The sequence below is a fragment of the Pan troglodytes genome, chromosome X (genome assembly GCF_028858775.2).
Source record: "Pan troglodytes isolate AG18354 chromosome X, NHGRI_mPanTro3-v2.0_pri, whole genome shotgun sequence".
In the NCBI taxonomy this organism is placed as follows: Eukaryota; Metazoa; Chordata; class Mammalia; order Primates; family Hominidae; genus Pan; species Pan troglodytes.
The window spans coordinates 129,692,986-129,717,326 of NC_072421.2; the positions used below are offsets into that span (position 1 = coordinate 129,692,986).

General features: G+C 40.2%; 1 long non-coding RNA gene across 1 annotated transcript in view; it reads left to right on the forward strand.

Moving 5' to 3' along the window:
• LOC107971183 (uncharacterized) overlaps window positions 1-24,341 on the forward strand; it is a 215,356-nt gene that overhangs the window by 13,963 nt on the left and 177,052 nt on the right. The window contains exon 2 of the long non-coding RNA XR_001714145.4: window positions 6,756-6,847. This is a non-coding gene — a long non-coding RNA (uncharacterized LOC107971183). The remainder of the gene's footprint in view (window positions 1-6,755; window positions 6,848-24,341) is intronic.

Here is a 24,341-nt window from a genome sequence, read left to right on the forward strand (position 1 = left end):
ATAGCACTGTCTAAAACATCAAAATATTGAAAACAATCTAATTGTTCTTCAGTATTGGACTGGTAAATCATGGCCATGTAGTGGAAAATTATGCAGCCATAAAAGAGTGAGGAACTCTTTAATGATTTGGCAATAATCTTTAAGATGTATCATTGAATTTTTTAAAAAAGCGAAGTGCAGAACTTGTGTAGAGTATGCTGCCATTTGAGCAAAGGTGGAGAAAAGGTACACACACATATTAGCCTATATGTGCATGAGACATTTTCAGAATGAAAAATCAGCTAAAATCTTTGGTTGCCTCTAAGGAGATGTAGTGGACATCTGAGAGACTTTACTGTCTCTTTTGTTCTGCCATTTGAATTTTTGACAATATCAATATATGCTTGTCCATCTTGATCCTTGAGTCTGTGTGATTAGGGAATTCAAAGTCATGACGTATTAGTTTGTAACCAAATGAGACTAAAACATGATCCTCATGGCCTGTCTGCTGCAAAAGATATGACCTATTTCACTAATAGTCCAATGGTTCTCAATGTGTGTTCTCCAGAGCTGTAGCATTGGCATCACCTGGGAAACTTGTTAGACATACAGTCTCAGGTCTCACTGCAGACCTACTAAATCAGAAACTCAGGGGTTGGGCCCAGCAGTCTGTGTTTAATCATAAGCCCTCCAAGTGATTCTAATGCAAGATCAAGTTTGATAAGCACTTCAAAGTCAAATCACCTGATGAAGCATATGTACTTAATGAACACCTATTGTGCAGATCATCTCCCTTTCCCTCTTACACTGGGTCAGGCCACTGAGTCCTGTTGACTCTTCCTCTGGAATATCTCCTGCACTCATTTGCCACTGCGTCTTCCCATTCTCAGCCTCACCATTTTAGTTCAGGTCCTCATCACCTCACACTACAAGAACATCCTAATTCCCCACTCTACTTCTAACATTGTCCCTTCTAGTTCAACCCAAGATTCCTAGAATACTGTTCTAAAAAACTACTTTGTCCACATCAGTCAGTGCCCTACTCAAAAATAAGTGATGAATGCCTCATCTGCCTCCAAGATGAAGCACATATTTTTCAATCGGGATTCAAGGATTTTCTTAATTTTGCTTCAAACTGACTTTAAAACATTTTTTCTTTTATGAATCCTCAACCATATATCCAAATTAATCCTTAAATTATACCGTGAGAACTTTTGCCCATATATCTTACGCTTCTCAACTCCTCTCACCCCACACTCACCACCCTTCCCAGCTAACTCCTACTTATCCCTTAGATTTTAGCTTAGATGACTCCTTCTCTTTCAGGAAGCCTTCCTGGATGCTTCAGACTAGGTAAGGTACCTCTGGACTCCCATAGAACCCTGTACTTCCACACTATATTTTAAATATCTGTTTATCTGTCTCCTCCACTAGTATGTAAACTCCCTGATGGTAGGAACCTTGTTCATTAACTCAACAAATCTTTAATGAACATTACTATGTGTCAGGCCCTGTATCCCTGGCACCTAGGAGGTACTCAATAAATATTTTTAATGGATTTAAACAAGGTTTATTCTTTTTTTATATTTTCCCCTCCAGTCACATATTTCTCTGTTAACCATGATTTTGATGGATAAATTTTTGGACACTTAAGATCACATCCAAGGGTCAGTAAGTGGTATAAAAAATATAAGAGCTATGGAGTTAGTAGCAAAGAGGAAGGGAAGGAAAGAAACTTGTAACTATCAAGCAACTACAGTGGACCAGGCACATTACAGGAAGTAAGCTATTGATTTCCTCCCTCTCCATCTTTTATGTGAATTTGCCAGCTAAAATGAAGTATGTACAAATAAAATACATTTTGCTTGAAAAGTAAGTTATTTCTGGACACATATTTGTGTATCAGAAAAGATAAGTGTTTCATATTAAGATAAGGAAAGAGTGTGAATTAGGTTCAACTATACATAATTTACAGATAGATTATAAATCTTTTTCCCTGTCTCTTGCCCTGTGCTCCTCCTAATCCTCATTAGTTAATGACATCAAATGAGAATGCATGTAATTTAGGAAACGATAGTAGAGAGTACAAAAGGGGATTTCAGTAAGTTTTCAGACAACCTAGAAAGTTCAGCCTCCTTTCAGTGTGATCAGGAAAGACTGAACTATGAACAGGATTCCAGATTCATCTAAAGTTAAGGTCGAAATTTCTAAAAGTGGGGCTGTGGATCTCTTAGAGGCTTGTAAATCCCTACATTGAATTGTCTGTACACAATAAATAGATCTGGTATATATGTGCAATGCTTTAAATTTATGTTGATGTTATTGTGAAGAATAAAATATAAATTCACATATGTTTACAAACAAATTTTAATTTTTTCATTTTGCAAAAGCAGTACATGCTAATTGTCAAAAACTATGGACTGGCAAGAGGAAGAACATAAAGTTCACCTAAAATTCTACCACCCAGAAGTAACCATAGTTGTATATTTTTTGATAGAAATGATTTAGATTTACAGAAAAATTGTGAAGATAGTATAGAGTTCCAATATAACACACACCTAGTTTCTCCTATTATTAACATCTTATGTTAGCATGGTACATTCGTTTTAATTAGTGAACCAATATTGATTCATTATTATTAACTGAAGCCCATACTATGTTTGAATTTCCTTAGTTTTTACCTAATGCTTTTTCTCTGTTCAGAGATCCCATCCAGGATACCACAGTCATCATACCTCCTTAGGTTCTTCTTGGCTGTGACACTTTCTTTGATTTTCCTTGTTTTTGATGACGTTGACAGTATTGGTTAGATATTTGTAGAATGTTTCTCATTTGGATTTGTCTGATGTTTTTTCGTAATTTGACAGAAGTTATGGAGTTTGAGGAGAAAGACTATAGAAGTAAAGTCCAATTCTCATCAGTAAAATGCCATTCCCATCACACCATATCAAGGGTATTACATATGTGTGTGTGTATGTGTGTACATTACATATATGTGTGTACATGTACGTTGTAATTATATGTGTATGTATATATAATTACATATAATTACAATGTACATACTATTTTGTACTCTGCTTTCACTTAAATACCTGGCACGAAACCCTTTCATGTCATTAACAGCAACATATTAATATCTACAAGTTCATTTTAAAATGTTAATGATTTCAGAGAAGATTTATGTCTCCATGTCTTTCCTCAAATGATGGATTCTCTGGGTCTACTTCCTATCATGTGCAAGACAGTGTCATTTGTTTACATTATAGAAGGGGGTCTGATTGTAGAGTTTGCATCCTAGACTCCGACATTTCTCTTTGAGGCTGTAGGTTGGGTTGGGTTTTGTGAGCTATTTTGAATATTTTGAATTCCTTTCAGGATCAGTGATAAGTGAGGAGGTAAGAGAGATAAATATAGAGGATACACTATGTAGAGAATTCAGAAAAACAAGAGACTTTTGGATTTATTATCTAAAGGGAGATAATCCAATTCAGAGTCACTACCTGAGATACTATGGGAACTGACAGTCTCCAAAGGCTATGTTTTGCTAAACCACAGCATATTTCCACGAATTAGGACACAAGGGATGGTAAAGATTTGTGGCAATAGATATTTGCGTCATTTAGAAATGTCAACTGGGGGCCGGGCGCAGTGGCTCATGCCTGTAATCCCAGCACTTTGGGAGGCCGAGGCGGGCGGATCACGAGGTCAGGAGATCAAGACCATCCTGGCTAACAAGGTGAAACCCCGTCTCTACTAAAAAAAAAAAAAAAAAAATACAAACAAAGTAGCCGGGCGTGGTGGTGGGTGCCTTGAGTCCCAGCTACTAGAGAGACTAAGGCAGGAGAATGGCGTGAACCCAGGAGGCGGAGCTTGCAGTGAGCCGAGATCGCGCCACTGCACTCCAGCCTGGGCGACAGAGCAAGACTCCTTCTCAAAAAAAAAAAAAAGAAAAAAAAGAAAAAGAAATGTCAACTAGAACTCATGGTATTTTTTATGAATTGAAAAGTGACCCCAAATAACTAGCTAATTTGTACTTTGTGGTAGCATTTTATTAAATATTAAAATTTGGTTCTTCTGGGTGGAATTTTACCTAAGATAATTACAATATATTATAATTTAAACCAACACTGTGGTTGAACCCAACGTCATATTTTGAGTGTTACTGCCAATTGGACAATGTTTACTTACTACCCCCTATGGGTTAGAGGTAAACTAACTAGATTATTTGTTTGGGCTTATCTCTGCTTATGTTGATCCAAAAGATGTCATTAATTTCTGCTAACATTATTGTTTGAATGAAGTGAAATTAAGGGTGTGTTATTATGACTAATACGGTGAATGTATTTATTTATTTATTTTAAGTATTTGACACTGACTCCTGGGGATTACAATAGGAGATTCTGCTGGCTTTTGCCTACATATCAAGAAAAGTATGTATGCAGTATCATGCCAGGAAATGAGTGGCAGAGGCTTGGACTGGGAACATTATACCAATTGTAATATATTTGCAGCAGTAAACCAGAGGCCAGGGGAGTTACAAAAACAAGACTGCCAACTCACACCAAATGTCTATGCAAATAAGCAATTGAGAGATCTTAGTTTATTTATTCAAATGTGGTATGCTGACAACAGCAGTGGACTGAGAAGTATGAAGTTCTGAGTTTGGAAGCCTTCTCCTACAACACCAACTCCCTGTGTAATCAAGACTCATCACTTCCTCTTTCTGAGTTTTCCCCTCCCAAGGCTCTTTCTAGATCTAGCAGCCTATGAATCCTATGATTCTACTAGGTGTGAGGCATTAGGTGCTTTGTGAGAGCCAAAATTATATAAGACACTCTTAAAGTTCTTTTTTTGGAGGCTGTATATTTTTAATAGAAATATTAAAAATTTATCTGTCACTGTGTCACACTCTGTCACTGTGTCACCCAGGCTGGAGTGCAGTAGCACAATCATGGCTCACTGCAGCCTCAACCTCCTGGGCTCAAGCAATCCTCCTGCCTCAGCCTCCTGAGTAGCTGGAACTACAGGTGCACACCAGCAGACATGGCTAATCTTTGTATTTTTTGTAGAGACAGGGTTTTGCCATGTTGCCCAGGCTGGTCTTGAGCTCCTGGGCTCAAGTGATCTTCCCACCTTTGCCTCCCAAAGTGTTGAGATTACAGGTGTGAGCCACTGTGCCTAGCCTCAAGTTCTCTCTCTCTTTTTTTTTTTTTTTTGAGACAGAGTCTCACTCTGTTGCCAGGCTGGAGTGCAGTGGCCAGATCTTGGCTCACTGCAACCTCTGCTTCCCGGGTTCAAGTAATTCTGCCTCAGCCTCCCGAGTAGCTGGGATTACAGGTGTGTACCACCTTGCTCAGCTAATTTTTGTATTTTTCGTAGAGGTGGGTTTTCACCATGTTAGCCAGGCTGGTCTCGAACTCCTGACCTCAAATGATCCACCTGGCTCGGCCTCCCAAAGTGCTGGGATTACAGGCGTGAGCCACTGTGCCTGGCCCTGGCCTCGAGTTCTTAAAAATCAAAGTAAGGAGTTGAATATTCCGTAGATATTCTGCAAATATTTGCTCCCAGGACTCAAGAAGGCCCCAAGAACTGAGGCAGAGACAGAGCACATAAGTGGACAGTTATACAATTCTAACGATGAAGCAAGGCTACAGTGTTTGTCTTAGCTTCAATTCCATTTATTTTGCTCCAATGATCTATCTATACACAGCTGAAAATTAGTGATAACATTGTCTCTTATCTGTTTTGTGCTGCTATAACAAAATGCCACAGACTGGGTAATTTATAACAAACAGAAATGTATTTCTCACACTTCTGGAGGCTGGGAAGTTCAAGATCAGGTGCTAACATCTCGTGTCTGGTGAGGGCCTATCATGCTTCCTCACATAGCAGAAGAGCAAAAAAAGAGCAAACCCACTCCACGAACCCTTTTTATAGCAGCACTAAACACCTCCCATTAGGACACACCTCCCAGCAGTGTTGCATTAGGGATTAAGTTTCAACATGCATATTGGAGGGAACAAAAACATTCAAACCATAGCACATTGGTTTAAAACCAATATACCAGAACTTAAGCATGTGTATCATCTCTTTGAAGTAATTGAACAATTATTCAAAGACACTTGGAAACTGCCTACATAACCTGTGGCGCATATTCAAATTTACTCGGTTGGGATAAATTTTGGTCATTGGAGAATAGAAAAGGTGTGTGGGAATAGCCAAACATCACTTAGAGCCAAATGAAGTGAATATGATGAGTGATAGACTGGGTGCAGTGGCTCACACCTGTAATCCCAGCACTTTGGGAGGCTGAGGCAGGTGGATTGCTTGAGGCCAGGAGTTTGAGACCAGCCCGGCCAAAGTGGCAAAACCCCATCTCCACAAAAAATACAAAAATTAGCCAGGCGTGATAGTACGCACCTGTAGTCCCAGCTAATTGGGAGGCTGAGGCAGGAGAATCATTTGAACCTGGGAGGTAGAGGTTGCAGTGAGCCGAGACTGTGCCACTGCATTCCAGCCTGGGTGACAAAGTAAGACTCTGCCTCAGGAGAAAAAAAAAAAAAAAAGAGTGATAGACCTGGTCCATAAATTTTGAGTTAAAAATGAAGTATGATTATTAAGAAATGAGATTGGTTTTCTTGAGGTCCTCATAATTGGCTCTGAAGGAGTTTTTTGTTTGTTTGTTTTTGTTTTGTTTTGTTTTTGACGTAGTTTCGCTCTTGTTGCCCAGGCTGGAGTGCAATATTTTACTCCTTCCCCTTGTTATCTTTGTTTAGACTGATGAGCTTCTCTGTGCAAGGGTGCCTTTTTGGAGCAATGTCCCCATTCGGTCCATTGATATGAACCACTTCATTGAATGTCTTAGACGGTAAGTAGTAACAGCTGCTGCGCTTGCTTGTCAAAAGGAAATTTTTCAGAGCCTGGACTTTTGTAATATATGGCTTCTTTCTGTTTTCTATAGCTACCAGGAGAAAGTAATCTTTCTCTGGAGCCATCCCAGAATGTAGACCAAATTACATCAGAATACATAGACATTGACTTACTGGTTAGTCAATCACATAATCAATGTGAAAAAAACGATACTGTGCATTTTTGTACCACACATTTTACTTCTTCTGTGTTCATTCAAATATGGTATTGCATTCAGACCATCTACCAATTATCTGAAGGGCAGTAAGGTAGACATTTCTATCCCCATGTGAAAGACAAGAACACAGGTTCGGAATGATTACATAAATTACCTAGGGTTAGATAGTTATTATTTTATTATTATATAGATATTAGATAGTTATTCTTTTCTTGGTTGTAAAAAAGATTTAGAAGCCTAGAGACTACTTAAAATAATTTTTTTTCAGGAGCTAAGACAAATATACAATATAGGTAAAACACACTTGAAGCTCAATAAAACAAACCAACCACATAACAAAAGAGGGGAACCCTTTGTAGATAACTGACAAATGTGAAAATGTTATTGTTCATCTATTTATTAAATCAATGAAAATTTATTTTTATAAAATGAATCAGGCTTTCAGCCCTGATTCTTGCCCACAGTTTGAAGGTGAGCCAGGCTCTGTCACATTATGATAATCAGTTTCTTTGACTAAAACATGACGAGGGACAGAGAGAATGATACTTGCTTTACTTACTCCCTTGGGGTACTGTGAAGAGCTTTGCCAGTTGTAGAGATCTACACACAGGTAAAGACTTAATTAACTCAACAAATGTTTATTGAGTGCCTACCGTGTATAATGCACAAAGGGAAATATTCATCTGCCTTCAAGAAACTAGTAGCCTGCTAAAGCAAGAATAGAATGTATAAAAATGAGAAATGTGAGGTAGAAAATCCTAAGTGCCAAAATAGAGGTAACATCTCTGAAAATATTGCAGTTACTACATTTCTGAAAATAAATTAAGTAGGTGGTTACTGGAATTGATCAATAAAATGATTACAACTATAAAAATGATCTTTTTAGGCACGCAGCTTTAGCATCCCATTTGCTTTATTCCCAGTACTTAATTAAATCATTTTCACTTGACAAACATTTATTGAGCAACTACTATGAGCTGGTCCCTGTCCTAGGAGCTGGAGATAAAGTTAAAAATGCATGTCCTTGCTCTCAATGAACTTATGGTTTAGTAAGGAGAAACAAACATGCACAATAATGATAAAAATTTACAGGTGCAGTGGGGGATAGCATAAGGTAAGCAGTGGTTAGTTCTAGCTGATGGTGGAGTGAGCAAAGATCTGGGAAACTTCATGGAGAAGGTTGTGTTCAGTCTTGAAGGAGAGGGAGGACTCCCTGAAGCAGGCAAGAGGCAAGGAGCCATGGATATCTCTGGCAGAGCAAAGGGCATGAATACAAACACAAAGGTGCAAAGAGCCTGGGAGTGAGGGCAACTGTAAGTGGTTTCCGTTGGCACTATTGAAGTAGGCTGAGGGAAGAGAAGTGCAACGGAAAATATGAGGCACCTGTTGATTTCTTTACAACTTTGCCCAGATTCAGGCCTATAACCATCCTTCAATCTGAATTCCTTTTGTTTTATGTAATAGCTTCAAGTCTGAATGATATGGTTTGGTTCTGTGTCCCAACCCAAATCTCATCTTGAATTGTTATCCCCACGTGTTGAGGGAGGGAAGTGATTGGATTATGGGGCAATTTCCCCCCTGCTGTTCTCGTGCTAGTGAGTGAGTTCTCACGAGGTCTGATGGTTTTATAAATGGTAGTTTTCCTGTACTCACTCACACTCTCTCTCTGCCAACATGTAAGATGTGCCTGCTTCCCCTTCCGCTATGATTGTAAGTTTCCTGAGGCCTCCTCAGCCATGCAGAACTGTGAGTCAGTTAAACTTCTTTCCTTTATAAATTACCCAGTCTTGGGTATTTCTTTACAGCAGTGTGAGAACAGACTTATACACTCACCCACACACAGTTGAAAACACCTGCATTTGAAAAACAAACAAACAACAACAAAAAAAGCAAAAAAAGTTTTGTTTCCAAAATGTATTACAAGTATTTTCCATGTGAACATGGTGCGGAATGGCACAACTGGACTTGGGGTAGTGCATTACTCTCTACTGCATATTCATGCAAGCTGGTTAAAGGCTTTCTGTGTGAACTTCTTTTCTTCTAGGAAAAAAGGAGTCTGAAAATTTTTAATTAACCATTCAGGTTTCTAGAGCTCTGAAACAGTTGTTAGCTCACTAAATATTAGTATTATTCTAAAATGTTTTTCAACTAAAGTCTGCATTTTCTGTGTTTCCATTCCTTTTTTCCCTCACTCTGTGGCTTCACTTGCTATATTGCTTTCAAGTTTGGCGAGAATGGATCCTTTCCCTTTTACTGTGGGCCAGCTATTCTGTGTTAGAGCTCACCGGAATAAATGCTTGGTGCCCATAAGAAGCCATGTTCATGCTCTTTTGTGATGTACTCCCCAATCAAAATTGGAGGCCTGCCTGTATCTGCTGTTGACTACAGGCTATCTTGCATGAGTATCATTCCTGCCTTTTGAACAGGAGCTAGTCTAGCGCAATAGTCATTTGCCATAGGGGAATTCCATTACCTTTCCTTACCAGGAGGATGGATTCTGTCTGGTGTTTACACTGAAGATGGGGGAAATTTAATTAAATTCTTTCAAGTGCTAGATTTACTTACACTATCAATTTACTGCTAAAACCACCATTCTCATTTTGGAGAATGAGAATAGGACCATATGTCTTAAACTTATCAACTGTCAGCACTTCCAGTAATAGTTTTCTGCTTAGAATCAAAGAAAGATTTGGGTTTTTGAGTTCCCAAAGCCCTCTAGTTAGAACCTTGTGGACCTCATGATTTGGAACTGAATTTACTATACATTTTTGCCCACTGGAATGAGTTTTGCAATAAATCTAGTATCTTATTTGGAAAATGTCTTGGGGTAAAGTTTGGCGGCTTCTTCAAAGAGTAGTTCATTCCTCCCATAATTGCCTGGTGAAGACTATGCAGAAATTAGATTAAACAACACCACTGCCAATAAATCATCCAGGTGTTTGGCCAAATAACAAAATACTGGACTATGGGGAAAGCTAGTGAAAGCTAGGATAAGTACACACAATAATTGGCATAAAAATAAATCAGTATAAAGAGAAACAGGGTAAAAAATTCAGATGCCAGAGATAAGGCATTCTTAATCCTGTCCAAAAATTGATATTATGGGAAAACTCCCCTTGAGTTTCAGTTTAGTTCACTATTTGAAGGTGGAAAAGAAATACATATGGATTTGGTTTGGAATTTGTTTACAAAATGTTTGACACTTGGATAAAAGCTGAAAAAAATCTATCAAAAATCTAATGGGACATGAAACCTGTTCTCAAGTAGCTTATAACATAGTTGAAAAGATAAGACTTCCACACTTGGCATCATTAAAGCTTGCAATGATGAGTGAAATGCATATAACTTAGTGTAAACCTGCATGATACAGACACGCATCAAAAGCTATGGAAATTCAGGAAAAGAATCAAAGGATTAATGAGGAGCTCAAGTCTTAGGAAAAGCTTCATGAGGTATGTGTGATTTGTGTTGACTCAGAGGCTAGGCACAGTTTGGGTGCACAGAAGGGAGAGAGAATGAGATATTCTGATTGAAAAGGGGGAAGAAAAAGAGCAAAAGCATGAGAGATGGAATGAAATTGGTGGGCAGAAGGCAAAGAAAAGGTCAGGCTACCTAGGGTAGAGTATGTGACAAGGCTGGCATGGCTGGGTAGACTCAGACTTGGCAATGCAGGCTTTAGAAGTTAGTTTGAGTTCCAGAGGCAAAGAGCCATCAGGATCCATTGAGCAGCATAGTGACATGATGAATGCAGTGTTGTGGGAAAATTAGACCAGGATTTATGGGATTACCTATGGCCATCCAGATGGCAAACACACCAGTTGCAAAGATTCTTACTTGCCGGTACAATGAATGTGAAGGGAAAGAGGCTGAAGGCTGGCATGAAATCAGGCTATGATGGAGGCTCAGATCAACCAGAATGAATTCAGATGGAGGGTACAGATAGTTTCCACTGGCATATGAGAGAGGTGAGACGAAATATTCTGATATAGAGTACCCAAAAGAAACTAAGAGGGTAAAAGAAACTAAGGAGAATTAGAGAGCTGGAATAGTGAAGGTCCATTATTATCTAGCCCCTGCCTCTGACTCCAACTTAATTTTCTTTTTTTAAATTTTATTATTATTATACTTTAAGGTTTAGGGTACATGTGCACAATGTGCAGGTTTGTTACATATGTATACATGTGCCATGTTGGTGTGCTGCACCCATTAACTTGTCATTTAGCATGAGGTATATCTCCTAATGCTATCCCTCCCCCGCCCCCTACCTCACAACAGTCCCCGCTGTGTGATGTTCCCCTTCCTGTGTCCATGTGTTCTCATTGTTCAATGCCTTCCTATGAGTGAGAACATGCAGTGTTTGGTTTTTTGTTCTTGCGATAGTTTGCTGAGAATGATGGTTTCCAGCTTCATCCATGTCCCTACAAAGGACATGAGCTCATCATTTTTTTATGGCTGAATAGTATTCCATGGTGTATATGTGCCACATTGTCTTAATTCAGTCTATTATTGTTCGACATTTGGGTTGGTTGCAAGTCATTGCTATTGTGAATAGTGCCGCAATAAACATACGTGTGTGTGTGTCTTTATAGCAGCATGATTTGTAATCCTTTGGGTATATACCCAGTAATGGGATGGCTGGGTCAAATGGTATTTCTAGTTCTAGATCCCTGAGGAATCACCACACCAACTTCCACAATGGTTGAACTAGTTTACAGTCCCACCAACAGTGTAAAGGTGTTCCTATTTCCCCACATCCTCTCCAGCACCTGTTGTTTCCTGACTTTTTAATGATCACCATTCTAACTGGTGTGAGATGGTATCTCATTGTGGTTTTGATTTGCATTTCTCTGATGGCCAGTGATGATGAGCAGTTTTTCATGTGTCTTTTGGCTGCATAAATGTCTTCTTTTGAGAAGTGTCTGTTCATATCCTTTGCCCACTTTTTGATGGGGTTGTTTGTTTTTTCTTGCAAATTTGAGTTCATTGTAGATTCTGGATATTAGTCCTTTGTCAGATACATAGGTTGCAAAAATTTTCTCCCATTCTATAGGTTGCCTTTTCATTCTGATGGTGGGTTGTTTTGCTGTGCAGAGGCTCTTTAGTTTAATTAGATCCCATTTGTCAATTTTGGCTTTTGTTGCCATTGCTTTTGGTGTTTTAGACATGAAGTCCTTGCCCATGCCTATGTCCTGAATGGTATTGCCTAGGTTTTCTTCTAGGGTTTTTATGGTTTTAGGTCTAACACGTAAGGCTTTAATCCATCTTGAATTAATTTTTGTATAAGGTGTAAGGAAGGGATCCAGTTTCAGCTTTCTACATATGGCTAGCCAGTTTTCCCAACACCATTTATTAAATAGGGAATCCTTTCCCCATTGCTTGTTTTTCTCAGGTTTCTCAAAGATCAGATAGCTGTAGATAAGCGGCATTATTTCTGAGGGCTCTGTTCTGTTCCATTGGTCTATATCTCTGTTTTGGTACTAGTACCATGCTGTTTTGGTTACTGTAGCCTTGTAGTATAGTTTGAAGTCAGGTAGCATAATGCCTCCAGCTTTGTTCTTTTGGCTTAGGATTGACTTGGCAATGCAGGCTCTTTTTTGGTTCCATATGAACTTTAAAGTAGTTTTTTCCAATTCTGTGAAGAAAGTCATTGGTAGCTTGATGGGGATGGCATTGAATCTATAAATTACCTTGGGCAGTATGGCCATTTTCACGATAATGATTCTTCCTACCCATGAGCATGGAATGTTCTTCCATTTGTTTGTATCCTCTTTTATTTCATTGAGTAGTGGTTTGTAGTTCTCCTTGAAGAGGTCCTTCACATCCTTTGTAAGTTGGATTCCTAGGTATTTTATTCTCTTTGAAGCAATTGTGAATGGGAGTTCACTCATGATTTGGCTCTCTGTTTGTCTGTTGTTGGTGTATAGGAATGCGTGTGATTTTTGCAAATTGATTTTGTATCCTGAGACTTTGCTGAAGTTGCTTATCAGCTTAAGGAGATTTTGGGCTGAGATGATGGGGTTTTCTAAATATACAATCATGTCATCCGCAAACAGGGACAATTTGACTTCCTCTTTTCCTAATTGAATACCCTTTATTTCCTTCTCCTGCCTGATTGCCCTGGCCAGAACTTCCAACACTATGTTGAATAGGAGTGGTGAGAGAGGGCATCCCTGTCTTGTGCCACTTTTCAAAGGGAATGCTTCCAGTTTTTGCCCATTCAGTATGATATTGGCTGTGGGTTTGTCATAGATAGCTCTTATTATTTTGAGATACGTCCCATCAATACCTAATTTATTGAGAGTTTTTAGCATGAAGGGTTGTTGAATTTTATCAAAGGCCTTTTCTGCATCTATTGAGATAATCATATGTTTTTTGTCTTTGGCTCTGTTTATATGCTAGATTACACTTATTGATTTTCATGTGTTGAACCAGCCTTGCATCCCAGGGATGAAGCCCACTTGATCATTGTGGGTAAGCTTTTTGATGTGTTGCTGGATTCGGTTTGCCAGTATTTTATTGAGGATTTTTACATCAATGTTCATCAAGGATATTTGTCTAAAATTCTCCTTTTTTGTTGTGTCTTTGCCAGGCTTTGGTATCAGGATGATGCTGGCCTCATAAAATGAGTTAGGGAGGATTCCCTCTTTTTCTATTGATTGGAATAGTTTCAGAAGGAATGGTACCAGTTCCTCCTTGTACCTCTGGTAGAATTCAGCTGTGAATCCATCTGGTCCTGGACTTTTTTTGGTTGGTAAGCCATTAATTATTGCCTCAATTTCAGAGCCTGTTATTGGTCTATTCAGAGATTCAACTTCTTCCTGGTTTAGTCTTGGGAGAGTGTATGTGTCAAGGAATTTATCCATTTCTTCTAGATTTTCTAGTTTATTTGTGTAGAGGTGTTTATAGTGTTCTCTGATGGTAGTTTGTATTTCTGTGGGATCGGTGGTGATATCCCTTTTGTCATTTTTTATTGCGTCTATTTGATTCTTCTCTCTTTTCTTCTTTATTAGTCTTGCTAGCGGTCTATCAATTTTGTTGATCTTTTCAGAAAACCAGCTCCTGGATTCATTGATTTTTCGAAGGGTTTTTTTGTGTCTCTATCTCCTTCAGTTCTGCTCTGATCTTAGTTATTTCTTGCCTTCTGCTAGCTTTTGAATGTGTTTGCTCTTGCTTTTCTAGTTCTTTTAATTGTGATGTTAGGGTGTCAATTTTGGATCTTTCCTGCTTTCTCTTGTGGGCATTTAGTGCTATAAATTTCCCTCTACACACTGCTTTGAATGCGTCCCAGAGATTCTGGTATGTTGTGTCTTTGTTCTCGTTGGTTTCAAAGAACATCTTTATTTCTGCCTTCATTTCGTTATGTACCCAGTAGTCATTCAGGAGCAGGTTGTTCAGTTTCCATGTAGTCGAGCGGCTTTGAGTGAGTTTCTTAATCCTGAGTTCTAGTTTGATGGCACTTTCGTCTGAGAGACAGTTTGTTATAATTTCTGTTCTTTTACATTTGCTGAGGAGTGCTTTACTTCCAACTATGTGGTCAATTTTGGAATAGGTGTGGTGTGGTGCTGAAAAGAATGTATATTCTGTTGATTTGGTGTGGAGAGTTCTGTAGATGTCTATTAGGTCCACTTGGTGCAGAGCTGAGTTCACTTCCTGGATATCCTTGTTAACTTTCTGTCTCATTGATCTGTCTAATGTTGACAGTGGGGTGCTAAAGTCTCTCATTATTATTGTGTGGAAGTCTAAGTCTGTAGGTCACTAACGACTTGATTTATGAATCTGGGTGCTACTGTATTGGGTGCATATAAATTTAGGATAGTTAGTTCTTGTTGAATTGATCCCTTTACCATTATGTAATGGTCTTCTTTGTCTCTTTTGATCTTTTTGGTTGAAAGTCTGTTTTATCAGAGACTAGGATTGCAACCCCTGCCTTTTTTTGTTTTCCACTTGCTTGGTAGATCTTCCTCCATCCCTTTATTTTGAGCCTATGTGTGTCTCTGCATGTGAGATGGGTTTCCTGAATACAGCACACTGATGGGTCTTGAAGGTTTATCCAATTTGCCAGTCTGTGTCTTTTAATTAGAGCATTTAGCCCATTTACTTTTAAGGTTAATTTTGTTAAGTGTGAATTTGATCCTGTCATTATGATGTTAGCTGGTTATTTTGCTCGTTAGTTGATGCAGTTTCTTCCTAGCCTTGATGGTCTTTACAATTTGGCATGTTTTTGCAGGGGCTGGTACCGGTTGTTCCTTTCCATGTTTAGTGCTTCCTTCAGGAGCTCTTGTAGGGCAGGCCTGGTGGTGACAACATCTCTCAGCATTTGCTTGTCTGTAAAGTATTTTATTTCTCCTTCACTTATGAAGCTTAGTTTGGCTGGATATGAAATTCTGGGTTGAAAATTCTTTTCTTTAAGAATGTTGAATATTGGCCCCCACTCTCTTCTGGCTTGTAGAGTTTCTGCTAAGAGATCTGCTGTTAGTCTGATTGGCTTCCCTTTGTGGGTAACCCGACCTTTCTCTCTGGCTGCCCTTAACATTTTTTCCTTCATTTCAACTTTGGTGAATCTGACAATTATGTGTCTTGGAGTTGCTGTTCTCTAGGAATATTTTTGTGGCATTCTCTGTATTTCCTGAATTTGAATGTTGGCCTGCCTTGCTAGATTGGGGAAGTTCTCCTGGATAATATCCTGCAGAGTGTTTTCCAACTTGGTTCCATTCTCCCCGTCACTTTCAGGTACACCAATCAGATGTAGATTTGGTCTTTTCACATAGTCCCATATTTCTTGGAGGCTTTGTTTGTTTCTTTTTATTCTTTTTTCTCTAAACTTCTCTTCACGCTTCATTTCATTCATTTTGTCTTCCATCGCGGATGCCCTTTCTTCTAGTTGATCGCATCAGTTACTGAGGCTTGTGCATTTGTCACGTAGTTCTCGTGCCGTGGTTTTCAGCTCCATCAGGTCCTTTAAGGACTTCTCTGCATTGGTTATTCTAGTCATCCATTCGTCTAATTTTTTTTCAAAGTTTTTAACTTCTTTGCCATTGTTTCGAACTTCCTCCTTTAGCTTGGAGTAGTTTGATCTTCTGAAGCCTTCTTCTCTCAACTTGTCAAAGTCATTCTCTGTCCAGCTTTGTTCCATTGCTGGTGAGGAGCTGCGTTCCTTTGGAGGAGGAGAGGCGCTCTGATTTTTAGAGTTTCTGTTTTTTCTACTCTGTTTTTTCCCCATCTTTGTGGTTTTATCTACCTTTGGCCTTTGATGATGGTGACGTACAGATGGGTTTTTGGTGTGGATGTCCTTTCTGTTTGTTAGTTTTCCTTCTAAAAGTCAGGACCCTCAGCTGCAGGTCTGTTGGAGTTTGCTGGAGGTCCACTCCAGACCCTGTTTGCCTGGGTATCAGCAGCGGTGGTTCCAGAACAGCGGATATTGGTGAACTGGAAATGTTGCTGCCTGATCATTCCTCTGGAAGTTTTGTCTCAGAGGAGTACCCGGCTGTATGAGGTGTCAGTCTGCCCCTACTGGGGGGTGCCTCCGAATTAGGCTACTCAGGGGTCAGGGACCCACTTGAGGAGGCAGTCTGCCCATTCTCAGATCTCTAGCTGCATGCTGGGAGAACCACTACTCTCTTCAAAGCTGTCAGACAGGGACATTTAAGTCTGCAGAGGTTATTGCTGTCTTTTGTTTGTCTGTGCCCTGCCCCCAGTGGTGGAGCCTACAGAGGCAGGCAGGCCTCCTTGAGCTGTGGTGGGCTCCACCCAGTTAGAACTTCCCAGCCGCTTTGTTTACCTACTCAAGCTTGGGCAATGGCGGGCGCCCCTCCCCCAGCCTCATTGTTGCCTTGCAGCGTGATCTCAAACTGCTGTGCTAGCAATGAGTGAGGCTCCGTGGGCGTAGGACCCTCCAAGCCATGTGCGGGATATAATCTCCTGGTGTGCCATTTGTTGAGCCCGTTGGAAAAGCGCAGTATTAGGGTGGGAGTGACCTGATTTTCCAGGTGCCGTCTGTCACCCCTTTCTTTGACTAGAAAAGGGAATTCCCTACCCCTTGCGCTTCCCGGGTGAGGGGATGCCTTGTCCTGCTTCGGCTCACGCATGGTGAGCTGCACCCACTGTCCTGCCCCCACTGTCCGGCACTTCCCAGTGAGATGAACCCGGTACCTCAGTTGGAAATGCAGAAATCACCCATCTTCTCGTCGCTCATGCTGGGAGCTGTAGACTGGAGCTGTTCCTATTCGGCCATCTTGGCTCCCCCAACTTAATTTTCATGTATGCTCCATTCATAGGGAACTGCCTGTGGTTCCTTGAAATCAATGTTTTCTCATCTTTCAAGGCTTTTTCCAAGAACACCCTTTCTCTAATTTTTTTCCTTGCATTTGTTGTAAGCAGAATGGCCCTCCAAAGATATCCAGGCTCTAATCTCTGGAATCTGTGGATATGCTGCATTACACAGCAAAAGGGACTTTGCAGATGTAATTAAGGTGACAGTCTTCAAAGTAAGGGAGATTATCCTGGATTTTCCATATGGGCCCAATTTAATCACATGAAGCCTTAAAGGCATAGAGCTTTCTCTGGTTGGAGTCAGAGAGATGTGGCTGGAGAAATCAGATTTGAAGTGTGAGAGAAACTCAAATCTGTTTCTGAAATCGAGAGGCACATGGAAATCATGAGAAGGAACAAAAGTAGCCTCTAGGAGCAAAGACTGGCCTCTGACTGACAGCGAGGGAATGAGGGACTTCAGTACTAAAACTTCAAGGGACTAGATTTGGTGAACCACCTAAAATGAGCTTGGAAGTAGATTCTTCCCAGAACTCTAGAAAGGAATGCAGCTGCTGGACAACTTGATTTTGATCTTGTGAGGCTCATAGCATAGGAACCATCCAAACCATACTGTAGGCAGACTTTTAACCTAAAGAACTGTGAGATAATAAATGGATGTTATTTTAAGGCACAAATTTTGTGGAAATTGTTATGGCAGCCATTGAAAATGAATGCATCATCCTTTAACACTCAGCTCCAAAGTCATGCTTCTGGGAAGGCTTTCTTAATCATGGCAGCCAATAATTATTGTTCAGTAGGGCTTAGGAGCAGTGTGGTGGCCATAGCCACTGGAGATGCAAATAAATACTAAAAGGAGACTGAAGGGTTAGAAGGAAATATCAATAATAGACAAGCTGATTCATCCTAGAGGACTTTGGAGAAGGTCAGAAATTGCAGGCATTAAGTTCTGCCCCACTAATGGAATATAACTTCCAATGCACTGTCTAGTTCACTCTTAAGCAGGAATGGATAGCCAAAGATCACCAGTTATTTGAAGGAAAACTCCAATTTGAAAAAGAGAGACCAAAACAAAGATGAAGAAAGAAAACAAATATAAACAATGTTAGGTGTGGCTGACAAATACGTGAAGAAAAGCTCATCATCTCTAATCATTACATAAATGTGAATCAGAACCCCAATGAGACAGCATCTTATATCAGTCAGAATGGCTATTAAAATGTCAAAAAACAACAGATGCTGGCAAAGTTGCAGAGAATAGGAACACTTATACACTGGTAGTGTGAATGTAAATTAGTTCAGCCACTGTGGAAAGCAGCATGGAGATTTCTCAAAGCAGTGTGGAGATTTCTGTTTAAAACAAAACTGTCATTCAACCCAGAAATCCCATTACTGTGTGTATAGCCAAAGGAAAATAAATCATTCTACCAAAAAGACACATGTACATGTATGTTCACTGCAATACTACTCACCATAGCAAAGACATGGAATCATCCTAGGTGTCCATCAACAGTGGATTGGATAAAGAAAATGTGCCACATAAATAATAGACACATAGAACAATGGAACAGGATGGAGAGCCCAGAAAATATGCCACACGCCTACAACAATCTGATATTTGGCAAAGCTGACAAAAACAAGCAATGGGGAAAGAACTCCCTATTCAATAAATGGTGCTGGGGTAACTGACTAGCTATATGCAGATAATTGAAACTGGACCCCCTTCCTTACACCATACACAAAAATCAACTTGAAATGGATTAAAGACTTAAATGTAAAACCTAAAAATATAAAAATCCTGGAAGACCATCTAGAAAGTACCATTCTGGACATAGGAACTGGCAAAGATTTCATGACGAAAATGCCAAGAGCAATTGCAATAAAAGCAAAAATTGACAAGTGGAATCTAATTAAACTAAACAGCTTCTGCATAGCAAAATAAACTATCAACAGAATAAACAGACAATCTACAGAGTAGGAGAAAATATTTGCAAACTGTCCATCTGACAAAGGTATAATATCCAGAATCTGAAAGGAATTTAAACAAATTTGTAAGCAAAAAACAAACGACCCCACTAAAAAGTAGGCAAAGGACATGAACAGACACTTTTCAAAAGAAGACATACATATGGCCAACAAGCATATGACAAAATGCTCAACATCATTAATCATTAGAGAAATGCAAATCAAAACCACAGTAAGACACCATCTCACATCAGTCAAACGGTTATTATTAAAAAATAAATAACATGCTGGCGAGTTGCAAAGAAAAGGAAACACTTATACACTCTTGGCAGGAGTGTAAATTAATTCAGCCATTGTGGAAAGCAATGTGGTGATTCCTCAAAGAGCTAAAGACAGAACTGCCATTCAACCCAGCAATCCCTTTATTGGGCATATACCCAAAGGAATATAAATCTACCATAAAGACACATGCATATGTATGTTCATTGCAATACTATTCACAATAACAATGACATGGAATCAACTTAAATACCAATAAATGGTAGATTGGATAGAGAAAATGTGGTACATATACACCATGGAATACTACAGAGCCATAAAAAGGAATGAGATCATGCCTTTACAGCAGCATAGATGGAGCTGGAGACCATTATCCTTAGCAAACTAATGGAAGAACAGAAAACCAAATACTACATGTTCTCACTTGTAAAGGGGAGCCCAATAATGAGAACATATGGACATGAAGAGGGGAACAAAAGACACTGCAGCCTACTTGAGGACGGAGGGTGGGAGGAGGGAGAGGATCAGAAAAAATACCTGTTGAGTATGTGGCTTAGAACCTGAGTGATGAAATAAACTGTACACCAAACTCCTGTAACACACAAGTTCACCTATATAACAAACCTGCACATGTAACCCTCAACCTAAAATAAAAGTTAAAAGAAAAAAAGAAGAAAATATGGTACATATACACCACGGAATACTATGCAGCCATGAAAAGAATGAAATCATGTCTTTTGCAGCAACATGGTTGCAGATGTAGGCCATTATCCTAAGCGAATTAACGCAGGAATAGAAAACCAAATACCATGAGTTCTCACTTATAAGTGGGAACTAAACACTGAATACACATGGACACAAAGATGGGAATAATAGACACTGGGGACTGTTTGGTGGGGGAGAGGAGGAGGGGAGTATGAGATGCAAAGCCACCTATTGGGTACTATGCTCAGTACCTGGGTGATGAGATCATTTGTACACCAAGCCTCAGTAACATGCAATTTACCCATTTAACAAATAGGCAGATAAATGTACCCTCCAGAACCTAAAGCAAAAGGAGAAAAAAGTCTGTAATCCCAGCACTTTGGGAGGCTGAGGCAGGAGGATCACCTGAGCTCAGGAGTTTGAGACCAGTCTGGGCAACATAGGGAGACCCCATCTATACAAAAAATTAAAACTTAGCCAGGCATGGTGGTGCATGCCTGTAGTCCCAGGAGGCTAAGGTGGGAGGATTGCCTGAATCCTGCCAGTCGAGACTGCAGTGATACATGATAGTGCCACTGCCCTCCAACTTGGACAACAGAGTGAGACCTCATCTCTAAAAATAAAAGGAAAAAGTTCTGAGAAAGTGATTATTTTCACCCATGAATTTTATCCTCAGCTAAGCTATCAATCAAATCAGAGGGTAGAATAAAAACATTTTCAGATATGCAAAGTCTCAAAAATGTTACCTACCATGCATCCTTATTCAGGAGGTGGTGCTCAACCAAAACAACGATGGAAACCATGGGAGAGATTCACAAAACAGGGTGCTATCCAGGAGACTTGGGACAGGAATGTGCAAGACGACAGCTGTGCAGCAAGCTCAGAAAGCAAACAGTTCAGACTGGAGCAGACCAGAGGGCCCCAAGGGGGACATTTCTAGGGGAAATCCCCCTAAACCCAAACAAACAAAACAATAGCCAAACAGAGAATCTGAAAGCTTTGCTTATGTGACCATGTGAACATTTTGCTGAGGCATTTGACAAGACTGTTGGCAAATATAGGAAGATTTGGTTACAGGTTCAAATAAACTATGCAAAGGAAAAAGTGAATCGTGTAAATTATTTACTTTTATTTTATTTTACTTTTAGAAACAGAGTCTCACTCTATCACTCAGGCTGGAGTGTAGTGGTGCGATTATAGCTCACTGTAACCTTGTATTCCTGGGTTCAAGTGATCCTTCCACCTCAGCTTCCCTAGTAGCTGGGAGTACAGGCATGCCCCACCACACTGGCTAATTAAAAAAAAAATGTTGTGTGTGTGGAGACAGGGTCCCGCTATGCTGCCCAGGCTGGTCTCAAACTCCTGGTCTCAAGTGATCCTTCTGCTTCTGCCTTCCAAAGTGCTGGGATTATGGGCATGAGCCACGGTGCCCAGCCAGTCATTATCTTTTTTAAAAACAGAAATGGTACAAAAAATGTTATCACAGTATACTTCTTGGTTCAGTAGTGAACAATATTAGCATAGTCATAATGATGCAAATTTTAAATTGTGATATATAACTCTATTGGTAGAACAGAGAAGGGGAGGGGATTTGTAAGCAAATTGACTCCTCATCTACCATTACAAGATGGCAATAGATTAATTATAATGGATCAAAAGACAACAATGCCTGCTTGTTATTTAACAATATGAAAGTAAATGTCAGAAGAAACATTTAAAAAATTGAAAGTAAGATGGGGCAAGTGTGAGGGCAGAGGGAGAACAAGGAGACAGGAGTCTTGCTTTTTGTTATAGCATAAACCTTTTATACTAGGGTAATATAACATTGTAATTCAGTATATATTATTTAGTTAAAAATCATGATCAGTTTGAAAAAGAGTCAATGGTGGTTAAACATAAGGTAGAGGTTATTTTCACCCCCATTTTCTGAACTGTCTGCTCCCATACATCCTGTGGTTTCCTCCTGGCCATAATTGGAGAGGAAAGAGCCTGAAAAGCTCTTTCACACTGAGATCTTAGTCTACTACAATCCAGCCTGGGTAACAGAGTGAGACTATGTTTCTAAAAGTAAAAAAATATTTATGAAATAAAATAAAATAAAAGTAAATGATTTACCAGATTCATTTTTTCCTTTGCATAGTTTATTTGAACCCATGGCCCTAGGCACTTAAGGGTCTATCCCTTCAGGAAGAGGGTACTGGAGGTAAAATCTACAATTTTTTTAAAAGGAGTTTGGAGCAGGTCAATGCTAAGCAAGAAATAATTTCTAAATATGGATATACAGGCATTTGTACATGTTCTGACCAAAATGGGGTTTGGTGGTTTGGTTGCAATGGGTGGGCAGGTGACATACTTTCTTTTTTTTTTTTTTTTTTTGAGACAGAGTCTTGTTCTGTCACCCAGGCTGGAGTGCAGTGGCGCGATCTCGGCTCACTGCAAGCTCCTCCTCCCAGGTTCACGCCATTATCCTGCCTCAGCCTCCCAAGTAGCTGGGACTACAGGTGCCCACCATCACACCGGCTAATTTTTTTTTATTTTTAGTGGAGACAGGGTTTCACCGTGTTAGCCAGGATGATCTCCATCTCCTGACCTCATGATCCGCCTGTCTCGGCCTCCCAAAGTGCTGGGATTACAGGCATGAGCCACTGCGTCTGGCCACAGGTGACATACTTTCTAGTGGGGAAGCTTTCACTTTGTTCTCAAATAGAGCAATGTAATAAAACCAAACATTTGTATTGCATTTATAAAGTACTTTCACCTAGGTCATCTTATCTGAGTCCCATAAGGCCAAGGTCATCCAGCTAATGCATGAACAAAGATGGAGCAGCACTAGGATCCCAGACCGGCTGCCAGGGATCCCAGCCTCTGTACCACTTCATTGAAGTGCCCTCACTGTCCTTAGAAGAATCACTCAGCCAGCAAACTAGTGATGCACATGCCCCAGCTCCTCCCAGTATCCCTCCACCAACCTGCCCTGCTCACTGCCTCTTTTCTTTCTAAGCCCTAAACAAAAGTAAGCAAAGGAAAGGCAGGGACATCAGAAAAAGGAAGACAAACAGATGAGGTTAGGTGGAGAAGCAGAGAAGGTAAAGTAATCCCCAGGTCCCTTTCTGCTTGGTGACTGGAATCACAAACGTGGCACCTGTGTACACTCAACGCTCATCTCATCAGATTCACAGACCTGAATCCTTTTCACTGCTAACACTCAAGGCAGAAGAAGATAGGCATTAAGGATCACGTGTACTGACAGAAACACACAAGGAAGGGCATAATCATTGCCCCTTGATAGCAAACCAACCAAAGTGCAAATGTAGTGGTCTTCTCACAGAGTGTATCAGCCTTCCCAGCAAGAAACTAAAAATTCCATGCAGGGTCTGCCCCATCAGGGATTCTCTGATTGCCTTCAACCACACACCTGGCAAGTTGGAGGTCATCCTGAACAATGTCCCAATCAGCATCTCAAGAAAACCTGCCAATCCTAGCCTGGAGCCTGGGAAGTTTCCCCACTATGGGAATATTGGGAGAAACTGAGCTTGAGAGGTGAAAAGAAATGAGTGATGAGAACTTTGCTCCAAAGTTCTTTAAGGGGTGGCCCCTGGGAATGCCCAGAGACCCACTGTTTTGGTCAGCCTTGGGAATCTAAGTGTGTTAATCTTTGCCCCACTAGTGGCTGCGTTTTCACAAGCAGGCCTCCCTGTCAAGCTAGGGCAGAGACTGATGGTGCCTGAAGCCTGAACAGTAGGGATGTCCCTGCTGCATTTCTTCTTTTCCCCAATAGCTTATCCTTCCCCGTGTTCCACTTTGTGACCAATGGAGGAGGCCATGGATCCCAGATTACTCCTTCCCTCCATCTTGAGAAAACAAAGGGATCAATGGAAACAAATACATTGAAGCGTTAAGAAGAATCTCAGAAGCCTTGCATTTTAACAGAGGCATGAGAGAGCAAATCTTTACCCAGAACTCAGGACAATGACAGCCTATGGCTGCCCTCAAACGTATAGAAATTGAGAGCTAGCAGAACCACTGGAAATCACCTGTCTGCATCCTCATTTTACAGAAG